Source organism: Geotrypetes seraphini, chromosome 2 (assembly GCF_902459505.1).
Source record: "Geotrypetes seraphini chromosome 2, aGeoSer1.1, whole genome shotgun sequence".
Classification (NCBI taxonomy): domain Eukaryota; kingdom Metazoa; phylum Chordata; class Amphibia; order Gymnophiona; family Dermophiidae; genus Geotrypetes; species Geotrypetes seraphini.
The window spans coordinates 234,945,000-234,964,799 of NC_047085.1; positions in this window are offsets into that span (position 1 = coordinate 234,945,000).

A 19,800-nucleotide genomic window follows, 5' to 3' on the forward strand; every position below is an offset into this window, starting at 1 on the left:
GAGAGGGAGTGAGGTACAGATAGTGGCATACCAAGGTGGGGGAGGGGCGGTCCGCCCCATGCCGGGTTTACATCCCAAGAGGGTGCACAGCTGGCCACCCTCCAGTGTTCTCCCTAGGCCAGCAAATTGCGGCTCTTTAGCCACTTGAGTGCCACCGCCACCATCGGGAACAGGTCGGCGCCAAGTTCTCCCTGTGGGGCCGACCAACTCTCGCCACTCGCGTCAATTCTGATGTCGGAGAGTACGTTCTGGGCCAGCCAATCGCTGCCTGGCTGGCCTAGAACGTGCGTGCGCTGAAGGAAAGTGGAGAGAGAGTGTGGGCGGAGGACGCTGAAGGGAAATGGGGAAGAGAGAGTGGGGAGAAGACGCTGATGTATAAATTGACAATTGTACAGAATATTGTTTCTTTTTTATATTCATCCATAGCTGCATGTTAATGATGTGCTCATATGCACTTATTTATCATCATAACATATACATCATCATTAACATGCAGCTGTGGATGTGTAAGGACAGGCTGAGGAGAATGGATGGGAAGGAAGGAAGGTGCACATATCAACATATCGTACATTTTTAACATGCATGATGCAGCTATAGGCAAGCTGAGGAGGATGGGATCATACAGATGTGTATGTTCAGATATGCGCTCAGATGTGTAGTTTTTTCTGATATATTTATTAAGCTTACAGTATTTATAAAAACACATTTAATACTTGTTACAAAAAATATTGTGCAATTGTGATCTACTTCTGGTCTACAAAGGTCAAAAGAAATCCTTAACTGAGATTTTACATTCAAAAGTGAATTATAGCTACTAGCACTATATTAGTTATTTATTATGCAGATGTTTGTTAGTTTGTTATTAGTTCAGTATTAGACATATGTTAGTTTAGAATAGATAGGTATAGATTAGGTTAGTTTAGGTTAGGTTAGGGCCCTGCTGAAAGAGTCTACCTTGACGTGGTTGCAGGCTTACAAATCTTTTGGTCAAAGAGTGCGGTGACAGAGAAAAGTATGTGTGTATTCGACTATTCGGCCCATGGAAGAAGGAGGGGTCGGGGGGGGAAGGGGCGCGTGGGGGGCCCAATAGGATTGCTCAGTAAGGGGCCCAGAAATTTCTGATGGCGGCCCTGTTTATCTGCCATCATGTTTCTATGTTACCCATGGCTGCTAAAGTTCTGAATAATGACTTAAGCAGCCATGTGTTAGCCAGTGCCACATAAACTGGATATTCAGTGCCGAAGCCCAGATATGGCCAGGCAGTGAACATCTGGGATAAAGCCAGTGGCTCGACTCAGTTTACAATAATTAATTTAAGCAGATAAGAACATTAAAAATAGGAACAAATTTCAAGAAGATCAATTTTTAAAATGTTTGGCAAATAAGACGGTTTTTAAGGCTTTCCGAAAAAAATCAAAGTGAGCCAGAACTTCTCAAAGAAGATGGAAGATCATTCCAAAGTTGTGAAAATTTCATCTTCATATGGTTAGCTCAGAGAGAAGAAAAGGAATCCATTTCCTCTGCTTAATCTTTAATAAAACTCCTTCACCTACCAATTTGCATGCATTAGAATTCTGGTTAAAATGTTAATTCAACTGAAAGGATGCTCCTTTGTAACCAGGCTATGTCATTGGTCTTGTGATGCGAAGTCTGTAATACTTTAATAAGAGATCCACGTTAGGGAGAATTCCTATCCCTCCAGTAGAAGGTTCTGTGCTCATGATATCAAAAAAGAGAAAAATAATTTCTGCTTAATTAGTAATTTATCTCCTTTTGTGTGAAAGAGTGTAAATGACTTTTGAACCCACTTCCAGATTGGCTCAGTATGACTCTTTGGATCAAGAGAGCTTTGCAGACTCTCTTGTCCTGGTCCACTGATGTGAAAAACTGACCTTGAACCTGCCTGTAATTTGCTGCCAATTCACACTCATTTCATTTGCTTTGTTTTAAATTTGATTCTCAGTACTTTTAGGGTAAATGTATGCCCATAGGCAGTTTTATGGCTTGTGCCTGCTTTGTGATTTTTAATGCCTTTATCCATTGGGTGGTCAGACTAATGGCTGGTTGCAGTAATTGAATTCATTATTTAGATGACTTTTTGTTTGCAGGCCCAGCTGATTCTTAACTCTATTATCACTTTGTTGAAACTTGTAATTGATTGGCTAAGGAACTGAGTATTCTTCTGATTCTTCTGAGTATTCTTCTTGTTCAGTGCTTTCATTTTGATTTTGCACTACGGAGGAGCATACTGTGCTCGTTTAGTTGCTCAACAAATCGCTATTTCCAGTTGTAATCCATATGGTACCCTAGTATGTGACACTCTCTAGGACCCCTGATGAAGAAGTGTTTTTCGAAACACGGACCGTGTCGGGTCCGGGTTCAACTACCATTTGGACCATATGTTGGATACAAACTGTTTTTTTGTTCGTATTTATATTGATTGATTAAAGTCTTGGCATCTTGTACACCAGGGGTGCCCACACTTTTTGGGCTTGCAAGTTACTTTTAAAATGACCAAGTCAAAATGATTTACCAACAATAAAATTAAAAAAAAAACACAAAGCACACTAAAAGGCAGAGAAAATGTTAATTATCATTCATATTCCGGTTTTTTTTCTGAGGTCAAGGCAGATGACTCTATGCAATGTCACCTCAGTAACAACCATACCAAAATAGACAAATATACCCCCTCCCTTTTTACTAAACCGCGATAGCAGTTTTTAGCGCAGGGAGCTGCGCTGAATGCCCCACACTGCTCTCGACGCTCATATGCTCTCTGCGCTAAAAACCACTATTGCAGTTTGGTAAAAGGGAGCCATAGTGCAACATATAGACAGCAGATATACATTTTCAAAAAGGACACATTTTGATCACTATATTGAAAATAAAATCATTTTTCCTACCTTTGTTGTCTGGTGATTTCACGAGTCTCTGGTTCCACTTTCTTCTTCTGACTGTGCATCCAATATTTCTTCCCTTCTTTTAGCCTCCTGTATGCTTCCTCTTCTCCTGACCTCATTCTCTCCCCAACTTTTTATTTCTTTCTCCCTGCCCCCTTCTTTCTTTCTGTCTCTTTGCCTCCCTTTCTTTCTTTCTTTCTTTCTCTCTCTCTCCATGCCCCCTTTCTTTCTGTCTCCCAGTTCCTCCTTTCTGTTTCCCTTCTTTCTTTGTCTACCTGCCCCTCTTCCTTCTGTCTCCCTGCCTGCCTCCTTTCTTTCTTTCTCCTGCCCTCCCCCATGTCACTAGGTTTGCCCCGCCGCCATCGGGGAACAGGCCCCCAAGCCACTAGGTTTGCCACCACCACCACCACCATTGGGGAACAGGCCCCCAAGCCACCACTGCCCCAAGCTCTTCCTGCAGAAGCGTCGCACTGACCAGCATTCCACTCCCCGACGTGAATTTTGACGTCAGAGAGGAAGTTCTGGGCCAACCAAGCAGCGATTGCCTGGTCCAGAACTTCCTCTCCGACGTCAGAATTGATGTCGGGGAGAGGAATGCTGGTTGGTCCAATGCTTCTGCAGGGAGAGCTTGGGCAGGCGGTGGGGGACATCAGGAAGAGGAAGGCTGATCGGCCCGGTAGATCGGGACGGCAACACGAATCTATCATGAAGCCCGGGATGGGCTCCGCGATCGATTCACGTTGTCTTCCCGATCTACCAGTCGATCGCAATCGACTTATTGGGCACCCCTTTTGTACACCGTTCCTGCAGATTTTTTCCCCTTTTTTGTTTTTTCCTTGTTCTTTCCTTGTTCAATGAAAAGTTAACTCTCAGGCAGGGCTGGCCCAAAACATTAAGCAGAACTAGGTAGTCTCTCAGGGCAGCAGCTTCTGGGGGGAAGGGAGGTGGTGGCAACAAGAATAGCTGTAATGAAAGCAAAATAATAGGATCCAATAGCCAAAGAAACTTCAAGAAATAGCAGGGGTTACTTTGACCAGTAGATAGGGTGGGCATTTTTTCAGTTCAATTCTTTATTTAATTTTCACTATAGTTACATCTGGGTTACTCATCCAAAACAGAAAGGATATAACCATTTATAAATATGTATCAACTCAACAATAATCTAATCTAATCTCAGACTTTATATTCTGCTTAACCATGAAGGTCAAGACAGATAATAATAATAATAGCTTTATTTATATCCCGTCATACCTTTTCAGTTCAAGATGGTATACAACAAGAACAACAAGAGATGCTGTAAAGATAGGGATGTTACATCACTTAGATTTGGGAAGGTGTGGAAGACAGTTGAGTGAACGGGGTGGTAGGGTAGGAAGAAGGAATGTATTAGAAGAGGTAAGAGATGAGCAGAATAGAAGGATCAGATAAATTTTTCAAAGTGGTTTTTTTTAGTGATTTTTCTGAATGAATGGTATGTTGGTACGTTCAGGATTAGGTCGCTTAAGGTGTTGTTCCAGATCCCTGCTTGAAAGGTGAGTGTCCTGATGAGGAATCTTTTGAATTTGCAACCTTTGGGAGAAGGAAATGTGAACAGTAATGTTCTGCAAGAGAGGTGGATACTATAGTCAACAGGCCTCTGAATGCTTTGATACGCAGCTCCTGATTGTTGAGGCCCGACTTTAATACAGGAAGAGGCAGTCGGAGCATACCGCAAATGATTTCCTTCACTCACCGGCGCTCCGGCTGCCCTCTCCTGCCTCTCCAGCTGCCCTCTCCTATCACCCCCGCTAAAAACCGTATTTGTGGTTTTTCAGCATTCGCAGGGGAGTACTGTAATTCCACCAGTACATATAGCAAGATTAGTATCTACAAGACACTCAACTTTTTCTTTTGCAACATTTCCAACACTGGATCTCATTGCCATTGGGGACACATTGTGAGCTTTCATATTTGAAATTTAGGGGGCTGATAAAGACTTATCTATTTCAACAAGCTTTCTCAGGGGACATCTGAACCAGCAAGTGTGTCAGCTATGGTTTCTGAATTATAAAAGTCTAATTCCTCTTTTCTTTCCTGTCACTTAATTTGTGGTTCCTTTCTTTTCTAATTTGATGTACACCATCTTGAAGGCTCTATGGAAAGGCGGTATATAAACCTTTATTAAACATCAAACTAACTTCTTGTGCAGAGCGAAGTGGTCTAACATAACATAGTAACATAGTAGATGACGGCAGATAAAGACCCGAATGGTCCAGCCAGTCTGTCCAACCTGATTCAATTTAAATTTTTAAATTTTTTCTTCTTAGCTATTTCTAGGCAAGAATCCAAAGCTCTACCCGGTACTGTGCTTGTGGTCCAACTGCCGAAATCACCGTTAAAACCTACTCCAACCCATCTAAACTCTCCCAGCCATTGAAGCCCTCCCCAGCCCATCCTCCCCCCCAAATGGCCATATACAGACACAAACCGTGCAAGTCTGCCCAGTACTGGGGTTAGTTCAATATTTAATATTATTTTCTGATTCTAGATCCTCTGTGTTCATCCCACGCTTCTTTGAACTCAGTCAACGTTTTCCTCTCCACCACCTCTCTCGGGAGCGCATTCCAGGCATCCACCACCCTCTCCGTAAAGTAGAATTTCCTAACATTGCTCTTGAATCTACCACCCCTCAACCTCAAATTATGTCCTCTGGTTTTACCATTTTCCTTTCTCTGGAAAAGATTTTGTTCTACGTTAATAACTTTAAGTATTTGAACGTCTGAATCATATCTCCCCTGTCCCTGCTTTCCTCTAGGGTATACATATTCAGGGCTTCCAGTCTCTCCTCATATGTCTTCTGGCGTAAGCCTCCTATCATTTTCATCGCCCTCCTCTGGACCGCTTCAAGTCTTCTTACGTCCTTCATCAGATACGGTCTCCAGAACTGAACACAATACTCCAAGGGGCAGAATACAATGAAATATAATATTGAAAGTAATCTGGAGCTAGGCAATATTATTTTAAAGGTGAAAATTAAAACTTTAAAAATGGACCCTCACTTTCCTGGGCAACCAATGCAACATGATCAGTATAGTTTTTCCCCATGAGTAGTTCAGGATTACACTGGTACCCAACCAAGGAGTTTTTAAGTCTTACTTATTCCACTATCTTTATGATCAAGGTGAAAAGCCTCAGAAAAATGGAACAGTATACCCAATTCAGGTTTCAGTCATGAATACGTTCACTGGCTCCTGCTCACATCATAGGCAAAAACCCTGTAAATATTTTTTAATTATTTATTTTGTTTTAATATTGATTTTTTTCATTTATATTTTTCATGAAATCAGCCATCTAGCAGTGTATTTTCAATATTGGTAACTCGTAATCGCCATTTTGACTTTTCTGTACCGGACTACACACTGTTAGCCTTCCAAACTCTACAAGGTATACAGAATTGGCAGATCTCTCACAATAAACATGAAAATAATTTTTTCTCTTTATCTTATGGAAACAATCTAAAGGATTACTTATCTCAGGGAATTCTCGGTTGCTGCTGTCCCTTGAGTATTCGCGGGAGCCATTCAGGAAGCCGCTCAGCACCAAGCAGCAGCGCCAAAGTATGCTCCTGCTCGGTACTACTCAGCGGCTGAAGCTGGAATTCGCGGTAGTGACCGACTGGGTTAGCAGCGGGGCAGGAGTGCGGAAAACTCTTTAAGGCCCGCTACACCTCTGGACCACCAGGGATTCCAGCGGCAGAGGAGGTATGATGGACATGCCAGGGAGGGGGGACAGTGTGCAGAGCCTGGCGGCCTAGCGGAGGCCTGCAATAAGTCTTGGAGGAGGGAGGCTGGGTACTGGCCCGAATATAAACCAAGGCCCCCATTTTTGACCCAATTTTTTGGCTCAAAAATCCTGGTTTATATTCGAGTATATACAGTATTTAGAGTACTAGCATTTAATTTGTGTATGTACTTGATTAGTGCATAAAACTAGTATGGCTCCTAAGCACTATTTACCAATGTCTGCTTAAGTTAGTGCATATTTACAAGGGGGATTACACAAGGGCAGAGCATGGACAAGACATAAGCGGGGCTTCCACTAATACAGGTAACTTATAGAGTACTATAAGGTAAGTTACTCTACCACACTTACTGTACATCAGCTCTTGGTAGAAATGTATGTCTACTTGTATGTTTTAGATGCATTGATAGTCAGTAATACTACAAATCTATAGTGGAACCTAGATGACTAGATTTCATTACAAAATAAGCTCTACCAGATACTCTCCTAGCACTTCATTGGAGGCTCCCAGTTACAGAATTGCCTTTCTATTGACTAGAGAAGAGTTTCCAGTTAGTGACACATTTTAGTTCTGAAAGAAGGTTTATGTCTTCTCTTGTCCAAGGAGAAAAATGAGAATTGTCTGGCCATACTATGAAGCACAACAACTGCCAAGAAAGTTGTAGAAGAAAATGATTTGGGAAACCTATTCAGAGACAGTGAAAATAAATGGAAGAACAGAAGAGGAAACTAGAGCAGCGGGAAGGGTGGGAGCCAAAAGGTATAAGAAAAGTTAAGGAGAAAAGTAGAAATAAGAGATGGAGACTTGGAAGAGAAAGATGGAGATTTTGAAGGAGAATGGAAACCTCATGCTGAGAGCACAATAGTGGTGATAGGATATGAAGAGCAAATAGAGGAAGTAGAAACAAATCTCCCCCATCCCTGCATAACTGAAAAGTTATATGCATGACAATAGTTCATACTGCCTGAAAACTCTAAAGGATGCCGTGAGAGAAGAGGCTATGGTTGAGGAAGAGCTTTTCAACCTTCCTCCCACTGATATGATGTACCTAAAAACTGTGAACCAGTGGTGTACCAAGGGGGTGGGTGGGGGGGGGGGGGGTAGTCCACCATGGGTGCAGCCCATAAGAGGGTGTACCAAGAAAGGGCCAGCATCATGGTCCAATTCTGGGAACTACTTCTGGCAGCAGCAGCATTCAGAATTCACTGATCTGAGAGTGTCGAGCCTTCCTCTCTGCCGGGTCCTGCCTTCGCGGAAACAGGAAGTAGGCAGGACACAGCAGAGTGGAAGGCCCAATGCTGGCAAGAGCAGCTAGTTCTGAATGATGTGCTGATGACTAGGGTAGTGACAAAGAGAGAGAGAGGAGGGGGGCGAGAAATTCTGCACCCGATAGGGGAGAGGAAGGGAGGGAGGGAGAAGGGAAAGGAGAGGAACGAGAGATGCCAGACCATGGGGAAGGAAGGAAGGGAGGGAAAGCAAGGAAAGGAGATGCCAGATCATGGAGGGGGAGAAAGAAATGCCAGGACCGGGGGGGGGAGGGAAGGGAAGAAGACAGATGCCAGACCAGGGAGAAAGGAGGCAAGAGAGGAGATACCAGAGCATGGAGGAAGGAGGGATAGATGGAAGGGAAAAAGAGGAAAGAGAAGCCAGGGCATGGGGGGTTAAGGGAAGGATATAGAGATACCAGACCATGGGATGTGGTGGGAAGAAGGAAGAAAAGGAGAAGAGAGAGATGCCAGATAATAGGGGAGGAGGTGGAGACAGAAAGAAAAATAGGGAATAAAGCTGAAATGTATCATGTACAAAGGAAAGAAAGGACACAGAGTAGACAGTTTATGGAAGGGATATAGATAGAAGATGCCATATGGAATGGGGAGAGAGAGAACAGATGCTGCATAGAAAGAAGACTGTGAAGATGATTAAAACAGAAACGAGAAAAGGTAGAAAAAATATATATATTTTTTTTTGCTTTAGAATAAAGTAGTATTGTAGCTGTAATGATAAATGTTTATAAATAGAAAATGGAAATAAGGTAATCTTTTTTTACTAACCTTTGGAGACCAAAACCCTCTTCCTCAGATCAGAACAGTTTACCATAACAGCAGTAGAAAGAGGTTTTGACTTCTGAAAGATAATTGAAAAATGGATTACAGAGGCATACCGCGGGGGGGGGGGGGGGGGGGAGGGAGGAGGGGCGTCCACCACAAGTGCAGACCAGAAGGGAAGGAGACAGACCATTGGGAAGGGAGGGAACAAAAGGAAGGATATGCCATAGCATGTAATGGGAGGGAGAGATGGAAGGGAAGGAGAGAAGAGAGATGCCAGGGCATGGGGGAGGGGAGGAGACTGAGATACCAGACCATTGGGAAGGAAGGGAGGGAGGGGAAGGAAGGAAGGAAGGAAGGAGAGAAATGAGATGCCAGAGCATGGAGAGAAAGGGAGAGATGGAATGAGAAGAGAGGAGAGAGAGATCCCAGGGCACAGGGGAAGAGAAGCAGATGGGGTCAGTTGGGGTGGGATGGAGGAAAGGAAAGGAGGAGGGAAAGAGTGGAGACAGAGAAAAATGGAAGGGACACAGAAAGAGGATGGATGTTGGATGGAATGGAGAGTGAAGAGAAGATGAGGAAAGCAGAAACCAGAGATGACAAAAGGTAGAAAAGATTTGTTTTTTTTGTTGCTTTAGAATAAAGTAGTATTGTAACTGTATGGATAAACATTTGTAAATGGATAACTCCATGTCAACTGGTCCAATTTCAAGGAGGGTCCACACGTGACATCATCTGTGGATACAAAAAAGTGTGTCAAATAAAGGGGCCCCTAACTCTGGACCTGGTTGATATCATGCCCCCAAATTGTGGATATCTTCATTAGAGGTCCCAACATATCCCTTGAAAAAATTTCAGCAATTTCTGAGATGGTCAAGAGGGGAGTTCTGAACCACTTGACATGGAATGACCCAAACAGAAAATAGAAATAAGGTAATATTTTATTGGACTAATTTTAATACATTTTTTGCAAACTTTTGGAGACCAAAATCCCCTTCCTCAGGCAGTGGTATACCAAGGGGAGTGGGGTGGACTACCCCAGGTACTGCTCCTAGGAGGTGCTTCCCTGATCCCTTTTTATATGGGGTGAGGGTGTTATAAAATGATCAGCCCCCAGGTATCACATACCCTAGGTATGCCACTACTGTCAACACCTCCACATTCCCACAAAACATAAGGGAGAGCCTCATCCATATACTGTTATTGAAGCTTTTGTCTAACCCTTCCTATAATTCGAACCTTTTACCATGTAGTGTATATAATAATTAATTTCACTCTGCTTTGTATTCTAATGTGCTGCTGCTCTCCTCTGGTCTCATTTGTACATGATGTTGTTCTATGAAAATAAACATATCTTTTAAAGTTATTTCCCTTATCCCTGTCAAGAAATGTGACTAATAGCAGAGCATTGATTATTCAGCCAGTGAAGAGTCTTTAATAGCACTGCGTGCTTTATGATTATGCTATTGCTTATGGCAAGCTCACGTGCGTGCACACTCACACACACGCATGATCCAACAGCACTTAATGAAAAACAGAAAAAGTACCAAGGTCAGACCATCCCATATGCAGAAGGCAATGTGCTGACAGGAAGCAAAAACTCCAGGGAGAGACTGGAAACCGATAGTCAATGAAGTCTTCAACTTGGAATAGTTTCACAAGAATGAATAGTTTTTTTTCACCCTCATATAGGAGAAAGATAAGGGAATCATGGAAAAATAAGGGAACAATTAAAACAGGGACAATTTCCTTGATAGTTAGCTTGTATCACACTAGACTGGTGACTTGCTGAACTGAGCCAATGTTCTGTCAGTACTTAAGAAATTGGGAGAGGCAATAGTAGCAACACAATTGCAGAAAACATTTAATTAAATATCAACTGTCTGGAGCTTCAAGCCATGTGCTTAGTGCTATGAACTTTTCAAAACATCCTTGAAGAAAAAGCAGTGTGTTTTCCAACAGTGCCAAAGTGTTGGCATGCACAAATCAACAGGAGTACTCACTTGAGTCGGGAGGCTCGATATTGTTTCAGTGAGAGGAGCTTCACCTTCAGGTTCTCTCCGCAGCACACATGGCTGAAGTAGAAAATGTGCAAGTAAGTTTTCTCAGTCGCCAAATTCTAGACCTGGGACAGTGGACTCTCTCGCAGAGAGAGTTTCATCTCATTGTATAGCATTAGGGCATGCCAGCGATAGACTTGATGGCTTCAGCCACAATCTCAAAAGTCAGGCAATTCTTCAGTTGAAGAACAAAGCCAGGAAGCTTATGGCTTGATGTTTGGTTCAACCCTGGCCGACTTCAGCGTTCCCGCTAAGCTGCGCTGGCGCTCAAAATATTACCTCGCAGCGCACAAGTTTCTCGTCACAGCGCACACAGTGTAGAGCACAGTTCTTCAACCGCCGGTCCGCAAACAAAATCTTGCCGGTCCGCGAAGGATTCGGTCCCCGCCGCAACGAAAGGCCGGCGTCAGCTGACTTGCAACTTCCTGTTGTAGTCGCTGTGCCGGGACTCCTGCCTTCGCCGGGACTCCTGCCTTCCACCGCGTTTGCCTCCTGCCTTGTCTCCGCACCTCCAGACCAGCAGCGGCAGCTGTGTATGCTTTTAACTTCGGCACAGAGCTGCCCCTAATCAATAGTTTAGCGCGGTTTCATAAGGCAGCCTCGGGGCCTTTGCTAGGCCGGCCCACATCGCATCATCGAAGCGGGCCGGCTATCAAAGGCCCCGAGGCTGCCTCATGAAACCGCGCTAAGCTATTGATTAGGGGCAGCTCTGTGCCGAAGTTAAAAGCATACAGAGCTGCCGCTGCTGGTCTGAACTCTTGGGCCGCTGAAGGAGGGCAAAAAGCAGCTGTCCTGGAGGTTTCCCTTCCTCTCGCCTTTACAGGTTCCTTTTTTCCACCTTTTTTTTTTTCCTTCAAACGGCAACGGGCCCCAGCATCGACATCAATCAAGTAAGTTCCACTGTCAATCAAGCGGTTCTGCTCGGCCAAAGCTTCCCCTGTGACATGAGCCACCCTCAGGGGAAAGAAAGTGACCCACAAAGGTGAGGGGAAGGGGGGCAGATGATGGAAGTTGGGGGGGGGGAGAGAGAGAGAGAGAGAGAAGGGGCAGATGATGGAATGGAGGAGATGAGAGAGAGAGAGAAGGGGACAGATGATGGAAGTGAGAAGAAGGGAGAGAGAGCAGAAGGCAGATGGATGTCAGTTGAGAAGGGAGAGCAGATGCTGAATGGAAGTGGGGAAAGAACACATACTGGATGGAAGGAGGAGATAAATAAAGGGGGAAGAAAATAGTAAGATAATGGAGGGGTGAGGGAAAGGGGTGACAAGCTGTGTGTAGACACAGTGAAAAGAGGGAAATGGGACTAAATAGTAAGAAAGAATTTAATTTAGATGGAGGCAGAAAATAGAGAAGGAAGACCAGAGAAGAAAAGGGAAGAGAGAGCAGAGAATGATCAGATCTGAGTGGAGGAAATGAGAAGAGAGATATGCTAAAAACCACAGGGGGGAGGGAAGGATAGAGATGCCAGACCATGAGGGGAACAGAAGGAAGATGATGGATGCTAGACCAAATTGGGGGGTGGGGGGGGGCAGGAGGAGAGATGGCAGGGAAAGACAGACAGTGAATAGAAGGGGCAGATGCTGGACTGAAGAGACAGAGAAGGTTATCATGCTGCTGTACCGGGCCATGGTACGCCCTCACCTGGAGTACTGCGTCCAGCACTGGTACTTTAAGAAGGACACGGTACTACTCGAAAGGATCCAGAGAAGAGCAACTAAAATGGTTAAGGGGCTGGAGGAGTTGCCGTACAGCGAAAGATTAGAGAAACTGGGCCTCTTCTCCCTTGAGCAGAGGAGATTGAGAGGGGACATGATAGAAACATTCAAGGTACTGAAGGGAATAGACTTAGTAGCTAAGGCAGGGAGAACGAGAGGGCACTCTCTAAAGTTGAAAGGGGATAGATTCCATACAAACGTAAGGAAGTTCTGTGGTAGAAAGCAACATATTTATTTGGCTCATAACTTGCTGGCGCCCGATATTTTTAGCTCACAGTGAAAAAAGTTTGCTCACAACACCCGCCCGCTTAGAGGGAACACTGCTTAGGACCTCCTTTATGTATTTCCTTCTTGGCCCTTAGTGGGCCGATTCATCCACAGGATCGCATCTCATCCAGGTTGGGTGATCTTGGTGGTGCCGGACTGGCCTCGCTTTCTGTGGTATATGGATCTGGTACATCTTCAGTGAGGCAACAAGCTCAAGCTTTCTCTTCATTGCAACCTGCTCACTCAGGGACTGTTTCCCAAGGAGAACCCCCCAGCACTTTGATCTTACTGCACAGGGCTTTAATTCGGAGGAGTTACTCCAAAGTAGTCATTGCCACTCTTTTGAGATCCAAGAAGTCTTCTATTATGACTACTTACACCAAGGATTGGAGGGCTTTCCAGGAATGGTGTGCCAGGGACCAGGTGGAGCCATTGCAGGCTCCTATTCCTGTGGTCCTCGCTTTCCTTCAGGCCAGTCTGGAAAAAGGTCTGGCACTGGCCTCCCTCAAGGTACAGGTTACTAGTTTTAGAGTAGTTCTAGATTTCTCATTGGGGTGCTTCGCTTGCTGCCGCCCCTATGGCAACCTTTCCCTTTGTGGAATCTTAATGTTGTGTTGCAAGAGCTTGTGGAAGCACCTTTTGAGCCACTCAAGGATGCGTCCCTTCTAGACCTGAAGGTTAAGATGGTTTTCCTCATGGCAATTGTTTCAACAAGAAGTATTTCTGAACTGCAGGTTCTATCTTGCAGAGATCCCTTTCTCCAATTCCCAAAGGCAGGGGTTTTCCTTCATATAGTTCCCTCTTATCTTCTGAAGGTGGCTTTGGATTTTCTTGTCAACCAGGAAGTTTGACTGCCTGTCTTTTGCTCCACAGGGTCGGAGTGGCAAGAAATTGGACGTGTGCAAAGTCTTGCTCCACTATTTAGAGAAGACTAATGATTTTCATTTTTCTGACCATTTGTTTGTCCTGACTACCCAATGCAGACAGGGTAGGCTTGTGTCCAAAGTCTCTATTGCGAGATGAATCTGCATGGTCATTTTGTCGGCTTACATCACATTAAAGCTCAATTGACAAGCTCATTCGACAAGAGCTGTCACAGCTTCATAGTCAGAATCTCTAGCGATTAATCCAGCTGAGATTTGTAGAGTGACCACTTGGTCATCTCTTCATACTATGGTTTTACAGAGTGAATGTGATGGCTCGGTCTGATGCCACTTTTGGGGTCACCGTATTGCGGTCAGGCTCCTCTGTCCCATCCTAGATGCTGCCATTGCTTTGATACATCACCTATCGTATAGAATCTGGAGTGGACATATCAGAATGGAAGATTAGGTTCTTACCTTTGGTAATCTGTTAGTCCACGATGGATTCTGTACGGCTCACCCTCTGTCTAATGTGACTCATATGTGTCACCTGCATATTTCTGCCACGGATGCTTCTTTTTGAGGCCTCAGTACCTTCCAGCTAGCAGCCAGGCCTTGTGGGGAATCATTCTGTATATATGAGTACATATCTTTGCTGAAGGCATGTTTCTAGTTAGTGCTTGTTGCACGCAGCAGGTTGGTTCCATGTTGCTACCATGTTTTTGCCTGTTTATTCATTGTTTTCCTTATATATTGCAAAGCAGAACAGAATGGTGTTGTGTTGCGGGGAAGTTCCCCATGTCCCCTTTGTCTGTGTGCTTTGTTCCAGTGCTATTTGGTTGCTTTTGGACATAAATGCATGGAGCTAAGTGGGAGGAGCAGAGGAAAAAAAGTATGTGGTTTTCTGCAGGTTTTCGCGGGTTGGAATGAAAGACCTATTGTACAGAATCCATCGTGGCCTGACAGAAAGAAGATTACCAAAGGTAGGAACCTAATCTTCCATTATAAAGTGCACGCAAAATTGATTTTAATATGTATTAACCTCTTTTAGAACCAGCTCTTGCTCTAGCTGTGGGGTCCTGATACTATACACCAAAGCATTCTGCAAGTTCACAAAAAAGATGCATGGAGGGAGGGAGATGGGGAGGGGAATGGGGAAATGGTAATATTTGCTCTTGGAGCAAATGAGTATAATGCCACACCTTATTTATCTGCTATTCAAAGTCCAGTGCATAAAGCGTGTCATTAAAACCAGCTTATTCAGCTTGCTATTTGCATATAAAAAAGTTGTTAAGACTCATTCTGCCTCCTATTAAAAACTAATAGACATGGCTTAGAGTTTGTCACCTATAACCTAGCAATGGGATTTGCATAGAAATGGGATTATATATCAAATGTGAATGCACAGTGAGAGTGCAGTATGGCTAGATATATATCAATTTTACATTTTCATTGCAAGGACATTTAATTTAATAGTTAGAGTAATGTGTCTCTGTTTACCAGATGAAGTTTATAAGCCAGAGAGAAGTGCAAGTTGCTTGTTTCTCTCTCTCTCTCTCTTTCTTTTTGTTTAAACTCATCCTGAATTTTAAAATGAACTACAGTAATCCAAATGTGAGAAAATGCCATTGCTCAAGATATCTTCACACTTGGCACCTCATGGCTTGATTACTGCAATGCAATCCCCAAAGGTTTTCCAAATTCCATGTTAAAGGTTTTGCAAATGATTCTGAATGCTATAGCTCAGGTTGTAAATGGCTCTAGATCAGTGGTCTCAAACCCGTGGCCTGGGGGCCACTTGCGGCCTACCAGGTACTATTTTGAGGACCTCGGTATGTTACCATTATTCTGGAATGTTACCCGCCTCACTGCTGTAACCTCACACAAGCGCTTTCCTGCGTCTGTACATGATTGTAAGGTGGAGTGAAGAGGACAATCGCATACAGACGCAGGAGAGGTTACAGCAGTGAGGCGGACAACGTTCCAGAATGTAAGGTAACCATTTGGAGGCAATGCAGCTTGTACATGTGTACATATCTCCTGAACTTTCGTGAAATTTGGCACATCTCCTGGCTGTGACTGCTTGATATAAGATAGCGGTTGTGTCTAGTGCTGGAGGAGGTGATAGCTGAAGGCGGTTGCGGACGCAACCACTTGACCCTGAAGGCACAAGTTTTCCAGGTACAAGTCAGATATTGATTCTCCCCTCTACAAAAGAGCCTAGAGGACTACACCAAAATCTTGTCTCTTGCAGTTGATACTTTAGAATCTAAATCACAATTTTGCATGAGGTAAAACTCTTTGTGGTTTATAAATCTTTCCTTAATAGCTTCTCATAATTTCAGCTATGCACAGCTGAAAGCAGTGCATCAAGCAGAAAGGGAAAAACTATCTATTCCAGTGTTTTTCAACCTTTTTTGGGCAAAAGCACACTTGTTTCATGAAAAAAATCATGAGGCACACCACCATTAGAAAAAGTTAAAAAATTTAACTCTGTGCCTATATTGACTATATATAAAGTAATTCACTTGAGTGCCACCGCCGCCATCGGGAACAGGCCGGCGCCAAGTTCTCCCTGCTTCTCTTCCCCGCGGGGCCGACCAACTCTCGCCACCCGTCGTCAATTCTAACGTCGGAGAGGACGTTCTAGGCCAGCCAGGCAGCGATTGGCTGGCCCAGAACGTCCTCTCCGACGTCAGAATTGACGCGAGTGGCGAGAGTTGGCCGGCCCCACAGGGAAAAGCAGGGAGAACTTGGCACCGGCCTGTTCCCGATGGCAGCGGTGGCACTCAAGTGGCTAAAGAGCCGCAGTTTGCCGGCCTAGGGACAACACTGGAGGGTGGCCAGCTGTGCACCCCCTTGGGACGTAAACCCGGGGTGGGGCAGACCGCCCCCCCCACCCTAGTATGCCACTATCTGTACCTCACTCCCTCTCTATGACCAAAAATTCTCCTTTCTTCTATTCCCCGTGTACACAACCATCTCTTTCCCTCCCTTCCTCTCTCCAAAGTCCATGCCTTCTGTGTCCAAACACTCATTCCCTCCCCCACCTCAGCATCTCTTTCCCTCCCTTCCTCTCTCCCAAGTCCATGCCTTCTGTGTCCAAAAACCCATTCCCTCCCCCACCTCAGCATCTCTTTCCCTCCCTTCCTCTCTCCCAAGTTCATGCCTTGTGTCCAAAACGCACTCCCTCCCCCCTTTTGTGTTCCGTGTTTGCCTCCCAGCCCATCTTTGCAACTTTCTCAGCAAAACGAAGCTCAAGCCGCGCGGCTTGTCTTCTGCTTCCTGCCTGCCCTGCTGCACACAAATAGCCGAACGGAAGTATTCTCCGACGTCAGCGCTGACGTCGGAGGGCAGGCTTTGCTTAAGCCCTCCCTCCGACGTCAGCGCTGACATCGGGGAACGCTTGCGATCGGCTATATTTTAGCTGCAGGGCAGGCAGGAACAGAAGACGAGCCTCGCGGCTCGAGATGTATTGAACTCCGCGGGTCCCCCGTCCAGCTCTCTCCTGTCCATGTGGGGCGGACCGCCCCTCTCCCTAGACTGTGGCCTAGGACCCTGGGGGAGCCCGGGCCCCCTGTCAGCTCCGGGCCCCTGAATGCAGGACTGGTGGTACTGCCCTGAGGGCGGCCCTGACCGTACGGCACACCAGGCAACATCTCGCGGCACACTAGTGTGCCGCGGAACAGCGGTTGAAAAACACTGCTCTAGCATTTAGCATCTTGTGAAAGGTAACTGTACTTCTCTCAGACTGGTAAGATGATCATATCATTGCTTTATCATTTGAAGCTGCTGAAATGTTGGGGGCTGGTTCTATAAAGCGCACCTGAAACATCAGGCACCTAGACAAATGGCATCTGATGCGTGTCAATCACATTCAGGCGCCACTTAGAGAATCACGGCTACCAGCACCTAACGACGAACTTAAGCGTTGGTAATTTAAGCCAGGGTTTTAAAGGCCTACATTTCCAGCACCTAGGTTCATCGTAGAATTCCACCTGGTGGAGCTTAGTGACACTTAAGACCAACTCCGCCCCACCACTAAACACACCTACTTAAGCGTGCAGAATCACTAAGTGATGCTAGGCATCCAGGTATAAGCTGCTGATCCTGGAAGACACCCAGCAGTACCTAGGTTTGGGTTTTTTTTAATGGTTTTCAAGCGGCTTTTAATGGCGCAATTATTGCACCACTTAAAGCCAATTAAAACAATTAAATTAGGCACTGGTAGGTGCGATCTAGGCGTCTAGGTTACCATATTTGTCAATAGAAAAACCCAGATACATTGCCCTGCCCGTTCTGCCCCCAGCCCCGCCTTGATCTGAACATAAGAATAGCCTTACTGGGTCAAACCAATGATCCATCAAGCCCAGTAGCCCGTTCTCACGGTGGCCAAAACCCAAAGAGTAGCAACATTCCATGCTACCGATCCAGGGTAAGCAGAGGCTTCCCCCATGTCTTAATAACAGACTATAGACTTTTTCTCCAGGAATTTGTCCAAACCTTTCTTAAAACCAGCTACGCTATCTGCTCTTACCACATCCTCTGGCAACGCGTTCCAGAGCTTAACTATTCTTTCAGTGAAAAAAAATGGCCTCCTATTGGTTGTAAAAGTATTTCCCTGTAATTTCGAGTGTCCCCTAGTCTTTGTAATTTTTGGCGCAGTGAAAAATCGATCCACTTGCACCCGTTCTACTCCAACCCTCCTTGTTCCGCCTCCAGCCCCACCCTAAAAAGCACATCTCCTTTTTCCTGACCTCCAGCATACACGGATGCATGTGCCGTCATCCTTGCATGCTTGTTGAAGGCCTTCCAGACACTGCCAGAGCTCAGGGCTTTCCAAAACCCCGACAAACTGTCGGGGTTTGGAAAGTTCTTCCAGTAACCTGGACAGTCCTCCAAAAAGAGGGCATATCCAGGTTTTCCTAGATGTATGGTAACTCTACCGGTGCCTAACTTTAGATAGCCCTGACAGAATTTCCCTCTTTATATCTGTGTTTGTAATCTATATAACACAAAGCAGGAGCCACTTCTATGCACAACTGAGTAGGTTAAAAATCATGGGCAGGAAGGCATCTGCAGCGGGCAAAATTTTCAGGGTTTTTGTTGTTGTTATTATTGTTTGTTTTCCCCAGATTTTTGGAAGGAAGGCCATGACATGCTACTTTTTTTCCACATCGGTGTTTTAAAATATTTGGTCTAGTCAATCACAGGTTTGCCTCAGTGCAGGTAAATATAATTATGTGCCTTCGAGTTAAGATCCCAGACAGGCAGCAAGTGCAGAATGCAGTAAATTGACCGTGAAAGAGATTTGGAGATTATCACAGAAAGTTCCCTTGGGTCCTTGGTGCTGACACGGGACTGATGTAGAAAGAAGTAAATGAGTATTTCTAGGCCTCATGGGTAGAGATGGAAGGAGAAAGTGATTGCTCGAGATGAAGAATTGAGGGTTCCTTAATTTTAGCAGGTCATTTGTGATATCTTTGCAATAACAGATCTCAGGTCAAGTGGGCACATTCAATAACTTCAATACAAGCTGAGTATGTGGTAAGACAAAGAAAGTAAAGATAGTGTAAAGGTAATACTTTTTTTTCTGGAAACAAAAGAGCAAAGAACTTTAATTTATACTTTTGAATGAAATGTGAACATATATTTTTTTTTCTGCAAGACTAATGTTGGGTTTTACTAAACGGTACTAGAGGTTTTTGGCATTTACCTTGCCGGCCTGAGCCAGGTCTTCCAAGTACCGATTTTCTGAATGTGTCAAGGGACTTTATAGGCCTCTGAAGGGACATATCTGCAGGAGTGGTTAAGGCGGGATGTGGGTTGACCTAGACATAGTCGTCCTGCAGGGATAATTGAAGGTTTTACTAGACATCCTGGATCGAACTTAAATGTTGTGAGTTAGATGATGTAAAAACAGATATAAGTGCCAAAAAGGTATCCAAAGTGACCAGATAACCACTGCAGAGACAAAGTAAAGACCCTCACACACTCCCCCAGTGTTCACTGACCCCGTCACGTACCCATAAAGATCAGATTAAAAATGTACATACCTGTCTCCAGAACATCAGCACCTGGTATAGGAAAGCCTAGTAGAGCTGTACAGAGGTGTCTTAAATAGCCTGGAAGGTGGGCTAGTGAACCATAGAGAAGAGGACCTAGGCCC